Consider the following 13,140-nt stretch of genomic DNA (forward strand, 5'->3'; position numbering starts at 1 on the left):
ACTCATGCACGCACTCTTCACTCAGGCACGTACTCTTCACTCAGGCACGCACTCTTCACTCATGCACGCACTCTTCATGTTGGTTACCAACACATGACTCCCGCCACAAAGTCCTCTACTGCTCTTGCTCCTACACCACTTCCTTACCTCATTTTCTCCCTTAACGCCATGCCTCTCTTTCCCTACAGTCCTTACCTTCTCTCTCCCTTCACATGCTGCCTCGCGTTCTTTCCTTACAGTCCTTACCTTAACTTCTCACCATCTTCACACTTACTGATCTAATTTTCCCCATTCTTTTCGCCTGAGCGCTTTTAATCCCCGCTGATTTAAAGCGGGGAATGCCACTGACAGTAGGGGAAGACTTATGTTGCAAGCTCTGCAGTTGCAGAGCTCTCACAAGTCAAGGCCTGGCCTCGGGCCGGGCTTGGGAAGTAGAGCAACTCCCAGAACCCCTTCAAGCAGGTATGGAGCAGTTGCAGCAGTTAGCTAGAGGTTGTGGTGGGAAGAGTCATTGTGAATACCACAGTTGTTGTGCCCTAGGCTGGCGTCCAGGGTGCCCCAGCTCTGTTTAAACAACCTGTGCTCTACTACCTGTCCTCTACAACCTGTGCTCTACAACCTGTGCTCTACAACCTGTGCTCTACTACCTGTCCTCTACAACCTGTCCTCTACAACCTGTCCTCTACAACCTGTGCTCTACAACCTGTGCTCTACTACCTGTCCTCTACTTCCTGTCCTCTACAACCTGTCCTCTACAACCTGTCCTCTACAACCTGTCCTCTACAACCTGTCCTCAACCTATCCTCCACAACCTGTCCTCCACAACCTGTCCTCCACAACCTGTCCTCTACAACCTGTCCTCTACAACCTGTCCTCTACAACCTGTCCTCTACAACCTGTCCTCAACCTATCCTCCACAACCTGTCCTCCACAACCTGTCCTCCACAACCTGTCCTCCACAACCTGTCCTCTACAACCTGTCCTCTACAACCTGTCCTCTACAACCTGTCCTCTACAACCTGTCCTCAACCTATCCTCCACAACCTGTCCTCCACAACCTGTCCTCCACAACCTGTCCTCTACAACCTGTCCTCTACAACCTGTCCTCTACAACCTGTCCTCTACAACCTGTCCTCAACCTATCCTCCACAACCTGTCCTCTACAACCTGTCCTCTACAACCTGTCCTCTACAACCTGTCCTCAACCTATCCTCCACAACCTGTCCTCTACAACCTGTCCTCTACAACCTGTCCTCTACAACCTGTCCTCTACAACCTGTCCTCCACAACCTGTCCTCCACAACCTGTCCTCCACAACCTGTCCTCCACAACCTGTCCTCTACAACCTGTCCTCTACAACCTGTCCTCCACAACCTGTCCTCTACAACCTGTCCTCTACAACCTGTCCTCCACAACCTGTCCTCTACAACCTGTCCTCCACAACCTGTCCTCCTACAACCTGTCCTCCACAACCTGTCCTCCTCAACCTGTCCTCTACAACCTGTCCTCCACAACCTGTCCTCTACAACCTGCCCTCTACAACCTGTCCTCTACAACCTATCCTCTACAACCTGTCCTCTACAACCTGCCCTCTACAACCTGTCCTCTACAACCTATCCTCTACAACCTGTCCTCTACAACCTGTCCTCCACAACCTGTCCTCTACAACCTGTCCTCTACAACCTGTCCTCCACAACCTGTCCTCTACAACCTGTCCTCCACAACCTGTCCTCCACAACCTGTCCTCTACAACCTGTCCTCTACAACCTGTCCTCCACAACCTGTCCTCCACAACCTGTCCTACACAACCTGTCCTCCTACAACCTGTCCTCCTCAACCTGTCCTCCACAACCTGTCCTCCTACAACCTGTCCTCCTACAACCTGTCCTCCTACAACCTGTCCTCCTACAACCTGTCCTCCACAACCTGTCCTCCTACAACCTGTCCTCCTACAACCTATCCTCTACAACCTGTCCTCTACAACCTGTCCTCTACAACCTGTCCTCTACAACCTGTCCTCTACAACCTGTCCTCCACAACCTGTCCTCCACAACCTGTCCTCCTACAACCTGTCCTCCTACAACCTGTCCTCCTCAACCTGTCCTCCACAACCTGTCCTCCTACAACCTGTCCTCCTACAACCTGTCCTCCTACAACCTGTCCTCCTACAACCTGTCCTCCACAACCTGTCCTCCTGCAAAGAACGTCGCTCTTCGCTCGTATGCGTTACATACGGCCAAAAATTGGCGTTCTAGAAAATGGAAGCGGCTGGCGAAAGTATCGTACTATCCCGTTTTCTGTTTTAGATCCTCTGGTAGGTTAGGAGAGCACACTTTAAACTGCCCGTTTTCTTGACGTCGGGAAAACTTAGGAGGACGGACTGGTTAAAGAGTGACTGGCGCTTCTTTTGTCATTAGCGGTAGTGAGAAGTGCGCTTCCAATATTAAGTTCAATCTGAATCGAGTCTAAGCTGAATTGAGCTCAAGCTAAATGAACTTAAGCTGAAAGATCCCAAGGTGGAGGAGCCCAAGCTGAATTAAGGCTAAGCTGAATGAGCTCAAGGATTCGACAGGAATACGCAACCGGGTCCCAACGTAATTCTCTTCCCAGTACTAGGGTTACCTCAAGGTAACAAGGATTAACTCAAGGTAACAAGGGTTACCTCAAGGTAACTAGGGTTACCTCAAGGTAACTAGGGTTACCTCAAGGTAACTAGGGTTACCTCAAGGTAACTAGGGTTACCTCAAGGTAACTAGGGTTACCTCAAGGTAACTAGGGTTACCTCAAGGTAACCCTAGAAACGTGGAGGTAAAGCGATTGATGGATCATGTTCTAGGGGGAAAAAGATGGTGGCGAGTGTCCTAACCGGTTCCAGTACCTGTCTCGAGGGCTAAATCTGGTTTTATAATTACAAAACAAAAAATGGGCCTATCTTGGGGTGACCTTGCGTTTGTTTCAGGGATCAACGGCTCCGCGGCCCGGTCTCTTGACTAGGTGTCCTGGTCTGGTCACAGACCGGGCCGCGGAGACATTGGTCCCCGGAACCAACGAAAATTACTGGAATGATACTAAGTATACTGAACTGATACCCCGCATTATGCTCCGGTGGACACTCGAAAAATACCTCGTAAATTCGTTAATATTCCCCAAAAATGATTGGTAAAAGCCCGGAATATATCCAGTGGATACCCCCCCCCCCCCCCCAAAAAAAAAAATATCCCTTGGATTCCCAAAAAGATTCCCTGTGGGTACCCTTAAAAAGGATACCCTGAGGATACCCCCTAAAGATACACAGTGAATCCCCCCCCCCAGTTGAGAGAGCATGTGCCAGCCGATGGCCTGAGGAGCCTAACGCTTCCACAGTGCCACAATTCCCCAGAGTTTCACAACTCTTGCTGTGGAGTAACTTGTAGTTGTCCAACTCTGATAGTTGTGTAACTGCCGCGGGGCCTCCAGCACTGCTCCGGGGGGGCCAAAGAAACGGTAAGAATAGTTCCTAAAATGGAGTTTTACTAGACAGAGCCCAATTAGTGTCAGTTAGGGGTAGACTAAATATTTTTGTTTTCTCCTGTCGCTATGTACGTTTTCTTTTTTGTTATCGCTTTATAATTCTTATCTCTTCTTGATTTATGTTATTTACCTTACTTCACTTGTCCTGATTATGCATGCCTTCTTAATTTTGGTATCCTATTTTCTCTTTCCTTCATGCTTCTAGATAACACATTCACACTTCACTTCTTTCCTCCCTCCCTCCCTCCCTCCCTCCCTCCCTCCCTCCCTCCCTCCCTCCCTCCCTCCCTCCCCCCCCCCCCTCCGGCTAGGATAGCTGCTCTGCCTATCCCTGTCTGCTCTCCCCACTCTCAGGCAGCTGTGTCCTGCCAGCCTTTACTGATGGTGAGTTGTCGGGCACTCCGAAAGCTGCCACTACCTGTACTCATATTTGTACCCGCAGTATAGATTAGTTCTTTATATGATCTATAATGATATATGATCATTATAGATCATATATATATATATATATATATATATATATATATATATATATATATATATATATATATATATATATATATATATATATATATATGTCGTACCTAGTAGCCAGAACGCACTTCTCAGCCTACTATGCAAGGCCCGATTTGCCTATAAGCCAAGTTTTCATGGAATTAATTGTTTTTCGAAGTACCTAACCTACCTAACCTAACCTAACCTAATCTTTTTCGGCTACCTAAACCTAACCTAACCTATAAAGATAGGCTAGGTTAGGTTAGGTAGGGTTGGTTAGGTTCGGTCTATGTTAACTATGCTATCTATGTTAAATTTAATTCCAATAAAAAAAAATTGACCTCATACATAATGAAATGGGTAGCTTTATCATTTCTTAAGAAAAAAATTAGAGAAAATATATTAATTCAGGAAAACTTGGCTTATTAGGCAAATTTGGCCTTGCATAGTAGGCTGAGAAGTGCGTTCTGGCTACTAGGTACGACATATATATATATATATATATATATATATATATATATATATATATATATATATATATATATATATATACTGTATTTATATATATATATACTGTATTTATATATATATATATATATATATATATATATATATATATATATATATATATATATATATATATTTTTTTTTTTTTTTTTTTGTAGAGAGAATGGTGCTTAATAGATTATTGTATAGAGTTAAAGGGCACATGTCACCTGATATCAATGGTTTCACACATGGTAAAAGTGTACACAACTGTATCACAACATTTCTTGATTTATTAAAAAATGCCTTTGATATTGCTAATAGGGAAGTGATTATGAATGAATTAGCGAGAATGGATATAGATGGACAATTATTACAATGGATACAGGACTATCTTACTAACCGGAAGTCCTCTGCATTGTTCCAAGGCTACAAGAGTGAAACTAAAGTAATGCAACTAGGCACCCCACAAGGAGGAGTACTCAGTCCTACCTTTGTTTAATGTTCTAATTAATGCCTTACTAAAATTAATCCCAACTAGTCCGGCAAGCATCGCTATCAGCTATGCAGATGACATCCTTGTACATACTAAAACCCACCGCGAAATGCAGTCTTAAATGGTATACATACAGCTTGTGAGAGCCTTGGTCTTGTAATCAACGCTGCTAAAACTAAGGTATTTAACAGACAAATTGGTAACCGCAAAAGTGGACCACGAAAACTTAGATAACATACCAATAGACTTTGTCTCTTCTTTCAAATACCTTGGTGTCTCTGTCCCTTGTACCTGTAGTGGGGTACAGCCCTAAGTACGGTGTTAATATTAGAATAGCAAGAATGATGTATTTAGCGTATATAAGGTCTCTGATAGACTATCATGCACCAGCTTTGGTCCTGCAAAATGGCAAAAGTATTGATAGACTGGAAAAATGCAAAATGAAGCACTCAGAATTACACTTGGCTGTCCTATAACTACCAAAGTTCTCAACATGCGGAAAGAATTAAATATATTTAGCATTCGAGACAGAATATTTGAAATTAATCTTATGATGGGACTAAAGCTTCTGCGTGATAACAAAAACAACATTGTGTCAGTTGAACTGTTAGAACACATACGAAATGGAACCAGCGTGTCTAAATGGATTCAAAGAAGAGCCACTCATATTAAAATGATGGGACTGCACGATGTATATACAGATGAAAGAGTACAGCACTTCCCTCCACCCTGGCAGATAGTACCTTTTGACATCCTGTCCCCTGCATACCCCACCAAGAAACTAATCACAAACAACCCTCATGCTCAGCTTGCTGCTAAATTAAGCACCATAAAACACATTCACAATATACAAGCTAAAAACAACATTACACAGACCATATACACTGACGGATCACTCAGTACAGCTACAGGGAGGGCAGGAAGTGCTGTTATTGCTCATCAGACTGATGGCAGCACAATTAAAAGGAATATAAGAGTTAGTAACTGGGCGTCCACAATGCAAGCCGAGTTGGTAGCAATACTGGTAGCACTCGAAATTATTGACAACACTGAAGTAGACAGCTTAATTATTTCCGACTCCCTTTCCTCACTACGGGCAATAAACAGTTTGCAATCAAGTAATAACGTGCTTGTCTAGGAAGCTAGACGTAGATATGTAAGAATACTTAGCAAGAGGGTAAATATAAAAATGTTGTGGATTCCTTCTCACATTGGCATGCAGGAACATGACAAAGTTGACGCCCTTGCTAAGGCTGCAGTAAATAAAGACAGTATTGAACGGAATCTTGAGTTATCAAATAGGTCCCTTAAAAGTGTCATTAGACGAGAACTCCTAGATGAATTTGAAGAAAGTAGAACAGTGCAAACTGGAACTAGCAGGTCCATTGTTTATCACAATGAAATGTGTGAAGTAAAACATGTGTATGGGGCAAGTAACAAAGTCAGTAGACTAACAGATGTTGTCACAGCTCGTATAAGACTTGGCTACAAGTATCTCTGGCAGTTCGGCTTGTATAGGGATCTAGATGAAGTAAAGTGTAAAGTGTGTGGACATAGGCAGGGACACACACTCGAACACTATATCTTGGATTGTTGTAAAATTGAGCCATTTAGATGTAAATCTAAGCTCGCTCTGTATGATATGGCAACCTATCTTATTACTAAGGATAAAATACCTGAAATCCTTGCACTGTATCCATATTTTGCTTCCAGTAGATAAACGACATATGAGACTAAGAAACAAGTAGTGTATTGTGAAGACTAATAATAAACAGAGGCTACCCTTTGACTGTAATATCTCCATTGGTCAAACTATTATGTATTAGCGATAAGACCTACCATTAATGTATAATGACTTACTGTAAATATATAGCTCTTGAAATAGCACTTTTTCTGTAACTAGCAGAAAAGGTCTGGTAACTAGATAGATGAAACTGTTTATGTAATAATCTAAGATGAGGTCTGATAAAGACCTTTTGTGCCCTCTGTAATGCTTTTTGCGCTACCTCTCACAGGATGAGTATGAGGTGCACAATAAACTAGCCGCCACCGGTGGCAACAATCAAAAAATCAATCGTTCCTAGTCAATTCTGTAATCTGCTGACTGAGCGAGAATGTGTTACAGAATCTCAGTAGTTCTCTTGCCTGTGATTGGTTATTTCCAGGTTACATGAGCCTGTAACTTCCTTGCTAGTCTTTCATGTGGTACCTTTTCAGAAGCTTTAGCAAAGTCCATGTAAACTTCATTTCCGTAAGTCTCTCTCTATATCTTTCACTCTCTTTTTTTTCCCCGACCCCGGCAAGCACTACACATTCATACTCCCTTCCCCTCCTTAAGGTCCCTTAAGGGACCTTAAAGGACCTTCTTACCTTACCTTAAGGTAAGGTAAGGTAAGAAGTCTTACCTTCTCTTCTCTTACCTCTTGTATCCTCGCATTCTAAATTCTTCATGTCTCCTCGCCACCGTCCTCCGCCCCTATTCTCTCTCACTTCCCAACCCTCCCTCTCCTTGGTGCTTCGCCAAGGGGTCTAGAATTTCACCCTCCTCTCCCCCGTACCCCAGCGGGTGGTGTGTCAGTAAGCATCTGTTGCTTGTAGCCTCTCTCCCACCCGTAGCCTCCCTCCCTCCCTCCTGTAGCCTCTCTCCCACCCGTAGCCTCCCTCCCTCCCTCCTGTAGCCTCCCTCCCTCCCTCCTGTAGCCTCCCTCCCTCCCGTAGCCTCCCTCCCACCCGTAGCCTCCCTCCCGCCCTCCTGTAGCCTCCCACCCGTAGCCTCTCTCCCTCCTGTAGCCTCTCTCCCTCCTGTAGCCTCCTCCCCTCCTGCTCTGCCAGTCTCCACTGAAGGCCAGTAAATAATTTGGACAAAATTATTAAAAAATAAACGACAGTTTTTATAATTGAAAAAATGTTGTTTTCGATTGCGTCATCCTACTAGGCGTAGTGTTGATAGCGTGTGATCCTAGTCAAGCAACCAGCAAGGACTTGAGTAGTGGTGTGAAGGAAGGGGGCAGGAATCCGCCCACCGTAGTGAAGCGTAGTCGACACTGCCCTCCACTGTTGTGCCCGGCGCTGGTGAGTGTACAGAAGCAGTGGTAGTGTAGCTTCTCCTCTGGACACAAACTGTCTCCTTCCAATTATCTCTCTTGCTATAAACAATTCGTCGATAGTTCATTTTCTTTGCGGTATTATAAGATCATTTTTCAAGAGGGAGTTGATAAAACGGACTGTTGTGTCCTGGTGTTCCACGAGAAGTATTCGAAAATGTGGTATAAGAGCTTTCAAGTGTTTCAATATAAACTCGATCTTCAGACTGTGTTCATTCTTTCTAGGGGTCGACCCCAAACACCCATTCATCAATTTAACATGCTGTACATTCAACAGAGGAATTTCCCCAAATATGAATGAATATTATTAATTACCATATTGTGCATATTTATGCGTCGGTTAAGTTATTTTTGTTCGAGAAATATTCTAACGGAATGAGTTGAGACATACAAACCGCCAGATGCAACGGCCGAGGAATTCGCAGAACAGATACACAAAATAGAGAATAGCCTTGATAATTTGGAGAACCAGTTACCTGATATTATCTTCCTAGCTGACTACAACTTGCCTAGTCCAAGATGGAGAATAGTAAACAATAATATTATACCAGGAAATCTATCGGGACTTAAACAACCACAGATTAGAGAACTGCTTAAATTCTGTGACAAATATTCACTCAACCAGCAGATATCAGAGCCAACAAGAAATGAAAATATTGTAGATCTGGTCTTCACAAACAATGAAGACATTATCAGAGACATTACGATATCAGATACCACATACTCAGGTCACAAGCTCATTGAAGGGCAAACTACCATCAATACTCAGAATGGACCTAAAACGTTGATAAAGCGAGAGGGGCTATTCAGTACATTCAATTTTAACAATAAAAGGAGAGACTGGGAGAAAATAAACAGGGAACTTACGAACATTCCATGGGAAACTGTTCTAGGTAATAAAAGTTCTACAGAAGGAATAGAAAAACTGACTTCGGAAACGTATCTAGTCTGAATGAAATATGTTCCTTTGAGGAAAGCCAGAAAGAGGTTCAACGTAGAAAGAGAACGCAGACGACACTATAAAAGTAGGAAATAAATTGCGGAAATGCTTAAGCAGGCACGACTTTCCCGTTAAAGAAGGAATAATTTAAATAGGAAGATTGAAGAAATCGAGCGAGAAACAACTGAGCCTCTAACAAAAAATTATATTGGGCAGCCTGTCTCATCAACAAAGATCAAATGTTCATTCCATCCAACCGTCAAACTCCTGGTTATGAATAAAAGACGCTTTACTCAAGACTCACACCTGGTTGATACCTGCTTGATGGGGTTCTGGGAGTTCTCATACTTCCCCAAGCCCGGCCTGAGGTCAGGCTTAACTTGTGAGAGTTTGGTCCACCAGGCTGTTGCTTGGAGCGGCCCGCAGGCCCACATACCCACCACAGCCCGGTTGGTCCGGCACTCCTTGGAGGAAACAATCTAGTTTCCTGTTGAAGATGTCCATGGCTGTTCCGGCAATATTTCTTATGCTCGCTGAGAGGATGTTGAACAGCCGCGGACCTCTGATGTTTATACAGTGTTCTCTGATTGTGCCTATGGCACCTCTGCTCTTCACTGGTTCTATTCTGCATTTTCTTCCATATCGTTCACTCCAGTACGTTGTTATTTTACTGTGTAGATTTGGGACCTGGCCTCCAGTATCTACCAGGTATATATTATTGAGGAGGGAGGGTGAGGAGAGTCAGGACGCTGCCGCATTAAGTGTTGCTCCCCTGTCCGCCGTAATCTCGTGGCTCCCCTTACGAATTCCCTTTATAGCGCCAGCCGTTGATACGGGTGTTGGAGCGAAGCAGTTCAGGGGAGACGAGGAAGGTGAGGATAGGGGCGTTGGCATGGTAGGGCATAGTAGGACTGCCGCCGGTCGGTGCCGCCGCGGACGGACGGGACAGATGGGCGAAAAGGGGGGAAGAGAGAGCTGGATTACCTGACGAAGGGGAATCATGATCACAGCTGGGATATCCCGATGTTATCCCGGGATATCCCGACCGGCTCCCGACCGGGGAGCCGGTCGACCGATCGGACAGCATGCTGGACTTGTGATCCTGTGGTCCTGGGTTCGATCCCAGGCGCCGCCGAGAAACAATGGGCAGAGTTTCTTTCACGTTATGCCCCTGTTACCTAGCAGTAAATAGGTACCTGGGGGTTAGTCAGCTGTCACGGGCTGCTTCCTGGGGGTGGAGGCCTGGTCGAGGACCGGGCCGCGGGGACACTAAAGCCCCGAAATCATCTCAAGATAACCTCAAGATAAGAAGATGTTTCAGCGACGAGGGAAATTAATTGTTGGGGAATTGATGGTACTGGCGATGCCATGTGTTTAGGACGTGTTTATCTCAAGAAGTGCCGGACCAACCGGGCTGAGGTGGGTATGTGGGCCTGCGGGCCATTCCAAACAACAGCCTGGTGGACCAAACTCTCACAAGTCGGGCCGCGCTTGGGAAGTAGAAGAACTCCCAGAACCACATCAAGCAGGTATCAAGCAAGCAGGATTTTTTCTTTGTCATTTAATTTTTGAGTACAAATCACTATTATTTTTCAATGTGTTGCAATGCAGTATATGGGATCATGTGTTGTGTTTAGTTCCTGTTTCACTTTGAAGTCTCCACATATGAACGTTTTCCATGGAGCACGTTGGACACACGTGTGTCTTTGTATCTCAGGCAGAAATAGGTGGGTTGATAAGGATCTATAGATAGAAATCGGTGGGTTGATAAGGTGTATAGATACAAATAGATAGGTTGATATGGCATATAAATAGAAATAGATGGGTAGATGAATTTAGATGGAGATATGTAATGCTGAAGTTGATAAAGCAAGATGCAGCCCTTTGTTGTGGAGCGGCTTGTGTTAGTGGCTGTTTAGACTCTGAGGACGAGTGTTTGCTGAGTCCCAGTTTGAATTATTGTGGGTTGATGGGCCGTCTATGTTTGTGGGCGCGAGCAGTGTTTGGGGAGAGATTAGACGACTGCCCTTGTAACAGGACCCGGGAGTGGACAGCCAGGGTACTTTATATATATATATATATATATATATATATATATATATATATATATATATATATATATATATATATATGCGAACAAGCCTGAATGGTCCCCAGGACTATATGCGAATGAAAAACTCACACCCCAGAAGTGACTCGAACCCATACTCCCAGAAGCAACGCAACTGGTAACTACAGGGCGCCTTAATCCGCTTGACCATCACGGCCGTCAAAAGGAAGTGATAGCCGGGGCTATTTGAGCCACTTCCCCGACGGCAACTCGGATGGTAATCTTGGGCATAGCATTTCACCAAATCACCTCATTCTTTGGGGCACACGTGAGGAACACAAACCTCACGTGTTCCTCACGTGTGCCCCAAAGAATGAGGTGATTTGGTGAAATGCTATGCCCAAGATTACCATCCGAGTTGCCGTCGGGGAAGTGGCTCAAATAGCCTCGGCTATCACTTCCTTTTGACGGCCGTGATGGTCAAGCGGATTAAGGCGCCCTGTAGTTACCAGTTGCGTTGCTTCTGGGAGTATGGGTTCGAGTCACTTCTGGGGTGTGAGTTTATATTCATATATATATATATATATATATATATATATATATATATATATATATATATATATATATATATATATATATATATATAAATAATATATATATATATATATATATATATATATATATATATATATAAATAATATATATATATATATATATATAAATAATATATATATATATATATATATGTCGTACCTAGTAGCCAGAACGCACTTCTCAGCCTACTCTGCAAGGCCCGATTTGCTTAATAAGCCAAGTTTTCCTGAATTAATATATTTTCTCAAATTTTTTTCTTCTGAAATGATAAAGCTACCCATTTCATTATGTATGAGGTCAATTTTTTTTATTGGAGTTAAAATTAACGTAGATATTTGACCGAACCTATCCAACCCTACCTAACCTAACCTAATCTATCTCTATAGGTTAGGTTAGGTAGTCGAAAAAGCATTAATTCATGAAAACTTGGCATATTAGGCAAATCGGGCCTTGCATAGTAGGCTGAGAAGTGCGTTCTGGCTACTAGGTACGACATGTATATATATATATATATATATATATATATATATATATATATATATATATATATATATATATATATATATATATATATATATATATATATATTAGTATATTTTGGTAGCAGTCTTTTATGTAAACATATATTGTTGAATATGACCGTAAGGGTAAGAGTAAGAGTAATAATTCTAACACGAATCTTCTCAATATTTCTTACGTTTTTCTTCACTGTCAGGGGTAATTGAAAAATTAACTCTCCAAAGTACATTTTTTCGTTGTTATTTATGGTCTGACGCTTAAAAACTTTTCGCAGGGACTTCTCACATTTTCAAAGACAGGTTTTTTACACACACAATTTCATAATTATATTTTTATATTCATTTTTGGATGCTTTCATGCTTATATTCGTCTTTGGGTGAGGTGACAAGACAAGAAGACAAGGCACGAAACCATGGGTATATTGCATATTTGCTGCTTTTATATTACTATATTGCTCTTCCTGCTTATATGTTGGTTCGGGGTCTTGAAGTGGGTAGAATATAGTTGTGTGTTAATTGGCTGTTGATTGCTGGTGTTGACTTTTTGATGTGTAGGGCCTCGCTGATGTCGAGTCTCCTGCTATCGCTGTATCTGTCGATGATTTCTGTGTTGCTTGTTAAGATTTCTCTGGTGATGGTCTGGTTGTGAGAGGAGATTATATGTTCCTTGATGGAGCACTGTTGTTTGTGCATTGTTAATCGCCTAGAAAGAGACGTTGTTGTCTTGCCTATATACTGAGATCTTTGGGGCTGACAGTCCCTAAGTTGGTATGATCTCCAAGTGAACTTTGGAGAGTTAATTTTTCAATTACCCCCGACAGTGAAGAAAAACGTAAGAAATATTGAAAAAATTCGCGTTAGAATCATTTATCTTACCCTTTCGGTCATATTCAACAACTATATATATATATATATATATATATATATATATAATATGTCGTACCTAG

This window comes from Procambarus clarkii, chromosome 21 (assembly GCF_040958095.1).
Source record: "Procambarus clarkii isolate CNS0578487 chromosome 21, FALCON_Pclarkii_2.0, whole genome shotgun sequence".
NCBI lineage: Eukaryota > Metazoa > Arthropoda > Malacostraca > Decapoda > Cambaridae > Procambarus > Procambarus clarkii.